This window comes from Onychostruthus taczanowskii, unplaced genomic scaffold (assembly GCF_017590055.1).
Source record: "Onychostruthus taczanowskii isolate IOZ18803 unplaced genomic scaffold, ASM1759005v1 scaffold88, whole genome shotgun sequence".
In the NCBI taxonomy this organism is placed as follows: domain Eukaryota; kingdom Metazoa; phylum Chordata; class Aves; order Passeriformes; family Passeridae; genus Onychostruthus; species Onychostruthus taczanowskii.
In genome coordinates, this window is record NW_024506773.1 from 2,157,366 (window position 1) to 2,169,785 (window position 12,420).

Here is a 12,420-nt window from a genome sequence, read left to right on the forward strand (position 1 = left end):
TGAATAAATCTTAATGGTACTTAGGGAAGACTAGTTTATAAGTGGAAACATATAACACATTTTCATGATTGTGAACTGAGTTCATTGTGATAAGAGCAATTCAAATGCACTTCAGATTAATCTAGTGGCTGCATGCTTACACTTTTATACTTTAGTGTAAATAAATTTTTTTTGTATATTTTCTTATGGTGCTGTAGATAAGTATTCATTTGGAATGAATGTGTATCTTATTCCTATTTCCATAAGCATTCCATTAGTTAATAGACACTGTAATGCTTGTTACTCCTCTCGATCCTCCCTGCTGTTTTTTAACTATTTCTAATGCATGCTTTGTCTCTGTTGCTGTTATTTTGCTTAATTTAGCGTAGCACAGAGACCCTGCAATGTAGAAAATTATTTCTTCTTTCTTGAGCCTTCTTTCTTGAGCCTTACAGAATCCTGAATCATGTTCATAACTAGAGGTGCTCTGATTAGATTCTGCTGATGGATATAAGCTCCCTGCTTGCATATGCTTCAGAAAAGCTGTATATGAATGCAGCTTTGGCAAGTATTTAGAAGACAAATTTATTTGGTAATAGAGCTGGAGATATTGTGCTTAGAAAGCTCATAGTTTGCACAGAGTGCAGGGTTAGATTCTTCCTCTTGATATGTATAAGGCTATTATTTCAATTTGTACTTGTTAATATATGTCTATATTATAATACATATATGCTGTAATACATATATTATAATACATATATGCTGCATATATTATAATATATGTCTATATTATAATACATATATAATACATATATGCAGGTGTTTACCCTAGCTTCTAGATTTAAAGGACAATTAAGCAGCACAAAAAATAATAACTTGCTGATTTTTATTTTTTTTTTAAGGAACAAGCAGTTTCAAATACTTAAATTTTTAAGGTTCTTAGAAAATTTTGAGCATACTTTGCAGGTATCTCCTTCTTCATGCTTTCACCTTTTATATGGAAAAATCATTTCTCTTAGAAATTCTTTATAAGCCTTTTTTTTTTTTTTTGTCTGGAAGGTGAGTTTCAACAGATTTTCTGTAATGTGGGTTTGTTTTTTTTTTCCTTTTAAGCAAGAGAAAGAAGCAACAAAGATTATTTTTACCTAGACAGTAACAAAAAAATCACACTACAGTGTTTGCATAACACCTGTAGTGGTTTGTACAAATAGAACAACAGTGATTTGTGTGTTAGTGGGAAAGAGTCCAATACATTTTCTTTCCATGGGCTTTTGGCTTCAGTGTATGGTTTCTAAACTAAGGAAATAATTTTTCATACCTTTCTCTGTTCTGGAGGATTGCCATATTTGCTGAATATATTATGACACCCTATTCATCTCACAGCACAGCTCAAAGCACACGTGGCATCTTCCACCACTGAGCTTTGTATATAAATCATTGCAGTACAGTTCCCACACAAAGAAATTAAACGGAAAAACATAGAAGAAATAAAAAGATTTTGTATTTCTCAGGAAGTGAGAAATACAGGTGGTAGTGCAGGTGGTATTGCAGCCAATAGTAAAACCTCTATTAGCATCATGGGATCAGGATAGTGTTTGTGGCCTTGACTTTTACACATATACATTTCAGATGTTTTAAATCTACTTAGGATAGAAAGGTCCTTTTGTTTTAAAGTGCATCAAAGAGAACTGAGTAAACAGAGCAGATAATTAAGGAATTCAGCTTTTTCAGTTTTTGTCTCCTGTGAATCCTGTCACTTTACAACATGGTTCCTTCCCAGGGAGAAATTTCTCAGTTAACATATTTAAACAAATCATGACTCCAGCTGTTTATTGATCTATTAATGACAGGGAATTATTAGCTGTAAGTGGAATACAGCTTTTGATGCTTATTGTTGTGGTGTTTCCTGACAAGGTAGAGATATGTACAATTCCACTGATTCTGCTGCTAATAATAGCTTAAATAACATTTTTGGTATGAAACAGAAACTACATCAAAATTCTGTGTTTGAGAAAAGCCTTCATATTAATAAGCCTGTTTCATTGTGAGGTTTTTTTGGCTGCAGGCACAGCACGCAAAGAATTCTCATTGTCATGTGATTTCAGAGGGATATACGAAAATTTGTGCAAACTAAGAATTCTCATTCTTCCATTATGAGTTTTAGGCTTAAAGACTTTTGTTTCATGTCCATGTCTTTTTTTCTTAATAATGAGTTTTCATCCAAGCAAAGTAACATCCACATCCTAGCAAACAGCTTAAAATCATTGATGGCAGCAGGGATTCAGAGTGATTTTACAGGTAATAACATCACTGCCTTTCTACTTAGTCTGAGGGAAGATAGTAATATGTTTCATGTAAATGAAGTCATAAGTGACTTCTGAAAACATACCTAGGGATCTCATAAGGCTCTAGGATAATTCAGGTTTGAAGGTACTGCAGAAGGTCATCTGGTTCAATTTTCTGCTCAAAGCTGAATGAACAGCCTTTGTCTAGTAATCTGCAAAGGCTATCTGGAAATGCAATTTTCTGTCTTTTCTGTTTCGGCTTTGGGGTTTTTTGGTTTGAACTTCCAGCCCAATATATTATGAATTCTGTTCAAACCTAGGGGTCTATTTCAAAGCCTCACTAAAGATTATTAAAAAAAAATTAGTCAAAATAGCTTGGTGACTTTCTTGAGGAAGTACAAAACCAGACACTTCTGCCGAAAAAAACACTACGTTATCCAAGGAAACAGTAAAATTATGGGTACACCATAAATTTCTGAGGAAACTGTTTTCAAGCAGGGATCCTGCAGTGGCTGCTGTTGTCTCACAGCCTTCAAGCTCCTGACTTTGGTAGAGATTTGCTCTGAATATTGCAGGTTTCGCTGTTGTTTTTTGATTTTAGTTTTTTTTATCAGCATGAGATTGATGCTTCTTATTGTCTATTTAGATATGCTTTTTTAGAATAGCAATTTCTTTATGAGTATGCGGTTATTATCATGATAGAGGCTTAATCTTGGCAATTCAAGTAACTGTGGCAGTTAATAAATGATTGAAATAGTAAGTCCATGGATCATAATTGCAATGTAATAACATAAATATATGTAAATTTGAAAAAAAATAAAGTGTAGATTTTTGGGGGTTGTTTTTCTCTTTTACAATTGTGCTTCTCATATCCTCTTTTCTGCTTGTTCCCTTGGAAACATCCATTCTGAGAGGATAATAATATGTTTAGTAGTGAGGACATGCAGAAAGCTGTCTGGTTTTGGGGTTCTTGATGCCCATATACTTTCCAGTTGATATGGGAAGCGATAGGACATTTCCCTTATTTGCAAAGAGGAGCCTGGATGTGGAAGAAAGTCCTTTTGTGCCCACTGGTTAACAAGGGGGAAAGAGGCAGTGCAATATGTAGTATCAATTTGCTCTTATAGAAAGAAGCTTCCCTTCTTTGCTGTAGACAAAAATATACAGGCAGCAGTGATACAATATGCTCAAAGAATGCAAAACGTTAGTTACTAAGATTGTACATCTTCATCCACTTTTTTCAAGAGACTTCCTAATAATACCCACTTGTGACTTTCTTGGTATGAAATTTTCCATGAGCCACTGATTTTTGCCCGGGAAAAGGGGAGGGAACAGCATGCTGATTCTGCCATCCTTCCTCTCACCCTGGGAGTGAAACCCTGAAGGGAGAAGGGCTGCTGCATTCCCAGTATCTGTGTCTGCCATTTCCCAGAGCTATAGGAACTGTAACAAATAATCAGAGAGTGGGAGCTAAAAGCATAGATACAGAGAACAGAGCAAGATCTGTTGGTGTTTCGTTCCAATTTTTATTCCTATTCACTGTGCCTGCAGGCAGCATATGAAAAACATACAGTTATTGCAGTACATGAATTACTGTTTCATGCCTGGTTGTCTCTGGAGGAAATGAGACAACAGCTTCATGAATTTAGGAGCTAAACAGGTGAAATAGAAAACTTAATTTGAGGTTTGGTTGTTTCAGTTACAATAAAGCAATCATAACACCAGTAAGAAGTAAGATTTATGCATAGACTGAGATAAAAATTAAGTTTAAAATTGCAATATGCTATTTTTCCTCAGTAGCCATCCAAATCAGAACTTAATAAACTTATGAACTTTGCCATCACTACCCATTAAGTGAACTAGAGTGCTAGTTGCAGATATAATTCCTGCTTAACAAGAGTTTTTGAAAAAGAGTCTGAGGGAAGAATGGGATTTCTGCAGTACTACAGTGATGAATGGAAGTCTCTCTAAAACTAGCTCTGGCTTCATCATTCTGTTTTCAATCTTCTTCCAGAAAACATTCCCCTAAGCTGTCATGTATCTCGTCCAGCCTTAATAATATTGATTGACCTCTTCTTCTCAATGTTCTAGAAAAGCTGATTTCAACTTCCAGCGATTTTTAAAGCACAAGGATATCAGAAATAATGACCTTGCTCCACTCTGATCTACATGCTCTTGCCCTAGAAGTGGAAACCATTAGTTTTTGGGGATTTATTTTTCCATTAGTTATCATTATGTTGCCATACAACAGAAGCACAAAATAATTCATATGCTAAATGTTTCTCATGAAATACACATCAGTCCTCTTAGGCAAATGGTAAACAAAGAAATTATTATCTTGAGGGCATTATTTTCCTGACAGTTGTTAATACACCTTCTCTATTTTGCTCTGCCCCTTTGCTTGTCTCTTACCAAATTCTTTGCAGTTTTTTGATACTGTAATCACTGAGTCTCCTAATTTTACTCAATATTCATCATTCTTTTAGCTGGTGAACTATTTCTGCTAATTTTCCAAGTTTTCATTGCTGTTCTGTAGGAATTAGATTTAATCCAGTATCACTAAAGTGGAAAAGGGTAAGTGTTGCTTTGCTGTTTGTTAGAAATAGTAGCAGCTGATAGGAGCCTTGTGAATATTAGAAAGCCTCTATCAAAATTGTAACTGCAGTGCAGTGAATTCTAGGTTTTTGCGGTTTTTTTGTTATGCCTTTTAAAGAAAAAGTTATGCATATGAGTTTTAACTTTGCAATTCTATCAGAATATTCCAAACCAATTGTTTCTCATACATTCTTTCTATGTGAATGTGATCTACCTATTATGGGAAAAGATTCATTATTTTTATTTCTTAAAAGAAAATGAGAGAAAGTCAATACTTTCCCCACTGCTTTTATTGCATCATGTTTTATAAAAGTTGTTTAAAACTGTTCATGGTTAATGTTTTCACAGAAATAATCACAGACACTGCTTCTTCACAAACCCAGGTTGTTCTGGGGAAAAGTTATCCTTCCTGGTGAATGACCAAAACAGATTAGTTTATTAATTTCTCACACAAAATGGATCTGGGTGGTGCATCGTGGTATGTCTTGTTAAGAATTTCTCCGTACCCATATCCTAAATGCATTTGCAGTGCCCTGAGTATATTTTCCCTATGCAAATCTGCAGTAAAAATATCCAGTGTTTCTTTCTTCGCTCCGATTCCTGAGATGAATGTGTCAGAAAGAACTGTATGAAAAATCCATCTATACATACACAGCTAAAATGGCATTTTCTAGTGCATAAAACAGAGCTCCATCTCCTATTGTGTTATGATCTTCTCTTGTTCTCTTCTTCATTAATTGCCCAGTGTTTTGCATCATAAGATAACAAGGGTTCAACTATTATTAAAACATTGCCTGCTCTGTTTTCATGGATGAGGCAGCACTGTTTGATTTCTTGAGGCTGGTGCTTTTACCCTTCTTCTGAAGGTTAGAGTAAGGCTTTCCTATGTTCTACCCTGACAATCTGGGGCATTGAGCTATAACTTGTGTATTTGGAAAGATTTCTACCTGTTTAAACAGCCATAAGTTAATGTCTGGAACTGCTTTGTAACAATTGTTTTTTGTTGTTAGTAATGTTGCCAGATCCCACCCTTGATATCGTACAGGCTTTTCCTTGTGAGTTCAGGTAAACCTCTGGAGCACAGTAGAATGCATACAAACAGAATATGGAGAATGGATATGGTGTGATTATTAATATATATGTGACTATTTGAGGTATGAACTGCCCCGGATGCATCTTATTCCAGGAGTATTTTTTTTTTTTTTTTACTGTACTTTTCATGTATTTATGCTAGATGTTATTTATCAAATCAGTCTATTAAAATGTTTTTCTGGATTGTATCTGAAACAGAGTGCATGAAATACTTTTCCCTTTTCACCTTGTGAGTAATTCCACATGGATTTTCTCTGCTTTTCCATGTTTTCTTTGTAATGCACATTCTCTCCATGAATCACAATGACTTCATACACAGTCTGCATATATTTGTGGCTGATAAAACAATGCCAACACTGCCTGAGTGTATATGAGGACAGCATTAGGGTTTACTAAAGCTTAAAGGCAGTGTGCGAAAAGCACAGCCTGTTATAAAATCAGGTTCATGCAGCGTCATTGCCGTTGTAATCTGGGGGAGGAGAGTTCATTGCCTCTTGAACTTTTGTGCCTGTAGGTGCCTGTTGCACATGCCATAGGTACCTGCAGATTTCTTGATGGAGATCTGTATTCATATAGGTGTTTATATAAAAAGAAATTACCTCCTTCTTTTTAGAAGGAATAACTTCAACAAGATCCTTTTCCGATACACCTTTTGAAATATTTTGTTATGTGAGATTACTCAATGTGAGAAGACAAAAAAGCTTAATTTTCCTCTGATTTTCCATAAGATAGACACTTTACTGAAAAGACATTTGGACAATAAATTCTGTTTCTAGGAAATTTGTGTTGCCAGCCAAAATGATTCATGATCACTTCCTAAGATTCATAGAATAAGTGGGAAAGATGCTTCATTTGATTAATAGGATTTATTGATTAAAAAATCAATAACAATATTTTCTGGAAAAGTAGATCTGCAGATTTCAAAAAAAAAAAAAAAAAAAAAAGATGAAAGGATGCTTACCATTTCTACTAGTTGAAATTAAACTTTGAATATGGGCATTTGTTGTCTGGTACAATGGTAAAGATAGAGCTGCTAACAAGATGCAAAAGATTGAAATGCACTCCAGCTTCTCAGAAGCAGCAGGTAAAGGTTTTTAAGCAGTTACCAATTTAGCAGCGGAACTATAATCAGTTTCAGAAAGCGGCAGCAAGTTTGTGATTGCTGCTGTCTCAGTTACCATAGAAAGGACCTATTTTACTCATTTCTTCAGGAAGTGTACACTGCTTTGGAATACTTTGGTAGTCAACATGGACTCTGTAAAGCAAATATATTCTCCACAGCTAATGGTGGCGTTTCACCTACTACATTTTAAGATCCTGTGCATTGACACACCAGCAACAATGATGCTTTGTGTAAACTACAGGTGTCTAATTAGACACATTTTACTTAAGAGGATAGATCGTACTAATTCATGAACTCAAGATATATTTGATATCTGTCAAACTACTTTTAAAATTACCTAGCACTTCCATAGATTCATGGCTATAATGAGTGTATTGTATCAAGGTTAAATTGTATTCACAGAAATATTTGTATTTTGGAACATTATGTATCATTTAAGGGAATCTTTTCTCCCATCATCTTAAGAATAAATAATCTGCTTTCTGCTAGCATTGGTCCACCTCAAAACTTCTTCTAACATTTTTTTCTCTTTTCACTAGTCATTCCTCTTTGATGTCTCTTTCTTTCTCTACCTCTGATATTTGTAACATAATCTGATTTAATATACACTTTTGTAAAATCTTAATAGCATTTACAGTAGTGCTACTGTTGAATGACACAGAAGTAAGAGATCAAAGCTTCCTTTCTTTTTTAATCATCCGTGCCCTATGGCATGGACTATGTTTTTATAATTTTGGGGTTTTTTGCAAAGCACTGTGTCAAGTAGCAAGAATGTTTGTAGGAGACACTGAACCAATTTCTTTTTTGGAAAACCTGAAATTGTAAACTGGACAAAAAAATTATGAAACATATAAGATAATCCATGTGTGATGATGCTCTTTGCCATTATGCCAATGTTTTCACCCACAAATAACAAAATCTCAAAATTTTAGGGATTTTTGGTTTGTTTGAATTTGATTTTGTTTGTTTAAAATTTTCTGTGCAGTGTCTTGGAATGCAGCAGTACTGAGGAACTGAGATGATTGCTGGCCACAGTTTAGTGCTCAGTGCAGATCAACCTTTACCATGCTAAGCAAAGGGCAAACTACTCTCACTGAACCAAAATATCTTGACCCTTGCTCTGATTAATACTGCACCTTGATTTTTGGCCTAATGACAAGTTCTGTTGTTCACAATCATGTTCTAGTACAAGATTTAACTTTATTCAAGGTAGTACAACCGTATGAACAAATGCTCAGAGAAAGAGAAAAAAAGGCTTGATAGTTTTTTGAATGTTGTTCTATCTTCAGTAATCTTTTCATTATATACCTATTCATCAAGAATTCACTGTATATCTATATTTCAAGAACAAGCAGACAAAAAATTTCCTCTCAATTCAGTGTATTAAAGGATCATTTTAATCTGGCTCCCAAACTTTATAATCCTTGCTAGGAGTTGTAACTGAAGGATGATAATAGAATAGCTTCTCATCTTTGTCAATGACTGAAAAATAGGAATGCTTTCTTGCTAACAAAATCATGAAAAAATAAGTTGAGCAGGATCAAAACAAATTTTAAAATAATTTCTGTCCCACTTCAGGATATTCTTTGAGATTTCTCTCAGATTAATTGTACTGCAACACGAATGGAAGAAACATGGACGTTACTGAAATCCTGTCTCCTGTATTAAGACTGATTATTAACAACAATTCACTGGACTAGGGTGGTGAGCATCTTCTTGCTGCTATTTTATTCCCAGTGCCTCTGCACTTCATCAGTAAAGTTGGTGGCTTCTTCAAGTTGTCATTTTCGTGTTTATAAGTCTCCCTGCTCTCTTGTTAATTTTAAAAAGTGTTTTGATTCATAAAACATTTTGATTTCAAATAAAAGCAGTTCTCAAGTATCTCAAGGCATATGGCACTAGGTTTGATCTGTCTGTGAACTCAGGGAGAGTAACACTGACAGCAAGGAACATTTGTACTGCTTCTCAGAGCCTTGCTCTCCAATTACATCTTGGATATGCCCTGAGCAACCTGAACACCTCGTTTCCTGCCTGTCTGAATATCCTTCCAAGGCAAATGTGTGGGCATTGGTAGGAAGGCAGGCATAACAGTTATTACAGATTCTCTAATGAGAATTAAAGAAGGACCAAAGTGGAAAAGCACTCCAGAAAGTGCCTTACCTTTGCAGTCTGGGCTCCTGGGACTTGCATGCCCTGGAGCACAGGGGCAGGACACGAGGAGCTCTTAGCTCTATTCAGCTCTGCTGAAGGGCAGTACAAACCCTCTCTAAAGTCACAGAAGATTTCTTTGCATTGTGCAACACGTTTGGCAGATAGAAAATGACATACAAGTGTGCGTTCTCTCTCTCATATGCACATGGCTTGGCATGATTCTTGGAGGAAGAATATATTTAATTTTGCAGAAGCTTTTGTTAAATAACTTGCAATCCTGCAAGCTGAAGGAATAGCTTTGTTTCTTTGCAAGTCACAGAACATCTTTAGAGTGTATTCCTAGTATAATAATTTATCCAAGACCGCAAGTAATAGCTTCCTTAGATCTGTTTCAAAGAGCAAAATCTGTTATTAATAAGATGTTTCATGAATAAAGTTGAAGGGGAGTTGCAGCAAGCAACTTTTTCTGTCTTCTCTATCTCTCTGGCTTTTAAATAATCCACTTTAGGGGATTATTCATTATTTAAGGAGAAACTTAAGAAAAAGTAATGACTGGGATTACTGTAATTCTAGAAAAAGTAGAGCTCTGTTCTGTTGTGTATCTTCTTATGCAAAAATAATGTGACTAAATTTTGACAAAAGTGTATCAAATTTGGTAATGCCAGTGATTGCCAGAGGGGATACCTAAACCTGCACATCTGTGCATCGGGCTACAGAAATACACATTAGCCAGAGTCTATGATTAAGAGTTTCATAATAAAATCCAAATGGGAATCTCCCAGTATTCCTCCTATATTAATGAAGATACTTGTAATATCTGTAACTATCTATAGTAAAAAAAACATAACATACAACAAAAATGTGTCAAATTTAAATGCAGATTACAATCCTGTGATTATCAACACCACAAATTTATGTTTATTTCTGATGATTTAGTTTTACTGAAATATAGATATTTACAAAAATAAATAATTTTAACTTTGAAGGAAAATTATTTTTCTGTTGTCATATTGTGTGATGTTCTTTCTATAAACTTAACCTAATAAATTTATTTAATGTTTTATCCCTCATAGCATGGTGCTCTATTTTACTCATATAATTTACTACTTAGGATTTCCAAACAGTTTAGAATGCTATTTCTTTTATATATCTATTTTGGTAAAAGTTGTTCAAATATATCTAAGAGTTATCGCTTCTTAAATACAGGCATGTCAGAAGGTCAGGAATATTCAAAATATTCACAATATACAGCCTAAATTTTCAACTCTAGATGAGCATTTTAATAGTAATTGTAAAAAAGAGTAAAAACTATATTAATGTAATACTAATGTATAGCTTCAATACTGTGGAATTTGAAAGCTGCTTGGGAAGAGGGTAAAGGTGCAATTTTTAGGAGATGATGGAGAATTCAAACCACTCTGTATATAGTAGATGAAAACTTTCTGGAAGCCAATGAAAATATACTGAGGGGATCATTGTTAACCTTAATTTCTTTGTTGTCAAATTGGAGTTAGTTTATTTGGAACTATTGTACTAATACTAGCTAGCCTTGGGGAAATGAAGATGACTGCCATGGAAGGACTGTAGAAAGTGTGGAGGTGGTGCAGAATAATAAAAATATGGAAGATTAAAAATGGTTGTGCAGCCGCGTGCGTCCCTTTTCAGAGCAGCCCAGCTGAGCCCGATGGCACCCGAGCTGCGGTGCTGAAAGTGCACACTCTGATCCGCTGTGAGAGAGATCGTGTGCCTTAGAAGGCCTTGGCTAGATCTGGCAGAAGAGATAAAAGGCGGACTCTGACTCCTGGAGGAACTGGGTTTATTGAGGGATAGGGAGTTGGAGGAGCGAGGATTTCCAGAAGGCAGAGACAAAATCCACAAAGCTACAGCCACTTTTAAAGAGGGGTGGGTACAATGAAGGAGGATTTCCAGAAGGTAGAGACAAAATCCACAAAGGTACAGCCACTTTTAAAGAGGGGTGGGTACAAAGGAGGAGCCTGGCCTCCAACCAATGGAGGACCAGGGGGTAACAGGCAAGGGGAAATTGACAACCCGGCTTGACCAACCTGGGGTATCCTGGGGAGGGGCCCCGGCCCCTGAACCAATCACTCGACCCCCTGGAGAGAAGGTTCTCGAGGAAAGGGACGGGTTGCCGAGTGACAGGCAGGGCACCAGGGAGGAACAGTGCAAAGGATACATTTGGTTGCTAGGACAACAAGGGAGGTCACAAGAAAACAGACAGGGGTTCAGGGGAGGAGACAACCTGGGCAGAACCACTTTTAACATAAAGGGGGGAATGGGACATACATAACTTAAATCCATTCAACTACAACTGATTAAGAACACACCCCAACATGGTTGGATAGCTTTATACAGTTGGAAAAATTCAGCAATTCTTCAAAGTTCTAAAATTGAATAAAGTCACATCTAGTGTAACTTCCTTGAAGTCAGTAGAATACTGAAAATTCAATTTGCCACACAAGCTGCTTTCAGATTTTGAATAACTTTAATGGGATTTGCTGTGTTTTAAAAATGAAGCCTTTTGAGAATGCAGAGGAAGCTGTAGGTCAAAAAATAACAAAATGGCTTTAAGTTTCTGGACATGTCCTGAACAGCAAGGGAAAAACAGCTGTTGTTGCTTTCATTCAAAACCATTTTAGAACTAAGTGCTTTCCAGTTTCAGACAAAACATCACAGGATTTTTATGGTACATTAAATCCACATTTGCTTTGATGAACATAGGACTTTTAGAAATATGTGCTAATCTAAAGTGGCTTTGAGATTGAACTAGCCCCTTAAAGAGCGATCAGCCCTTGAGGTCTGCTTTTAGGATACACTAAAAAATCTCTTCATAAGCTCTTGAGGCCAGTACACTTTTCACTTTCTGATATGAAATTATCTAAATAAAAGTTAAAAAGGAATCAGTCCAAGAAGTTCCTTTCCTAGAATCTCCTTAGAAGATTCAACCAAGTGCATCTGATCAATTTAAGTCTTAATTCTAATTTAAATAGGTGCTCCAATTTAATTCAAGACCTGTGACTGAAGAAAATAAGCAGCTGAAAGGTTTGCATCACAAGTGCTTTTAATAATTGAAAACTAGTATTTATAGAAAATTTTGAAAATATTGAAATGAAGAGCTCTACAATTGGATCTGACCATTTTGGATCCCACAAAAAACAGTAGTGCTTGAAAATTGTG

At 35.6% G+C, this 12,420-nt stretch overlaps 1 protein-coding gene across 1 annotated transcript in view; it reads left to right on the forward strand.

Annotated features, from left to right (window-relative positions):
• CNTNAP2 (contactin associated protein 2) overlaps nt 1-12,420 on the forward strand; it is a 1,013,892-nt gene that overhangs the window by 711,874 nt on the left and 289,598 nt on the right. The gene's annotated exons all lie outside the window — the stretch shown is intronic.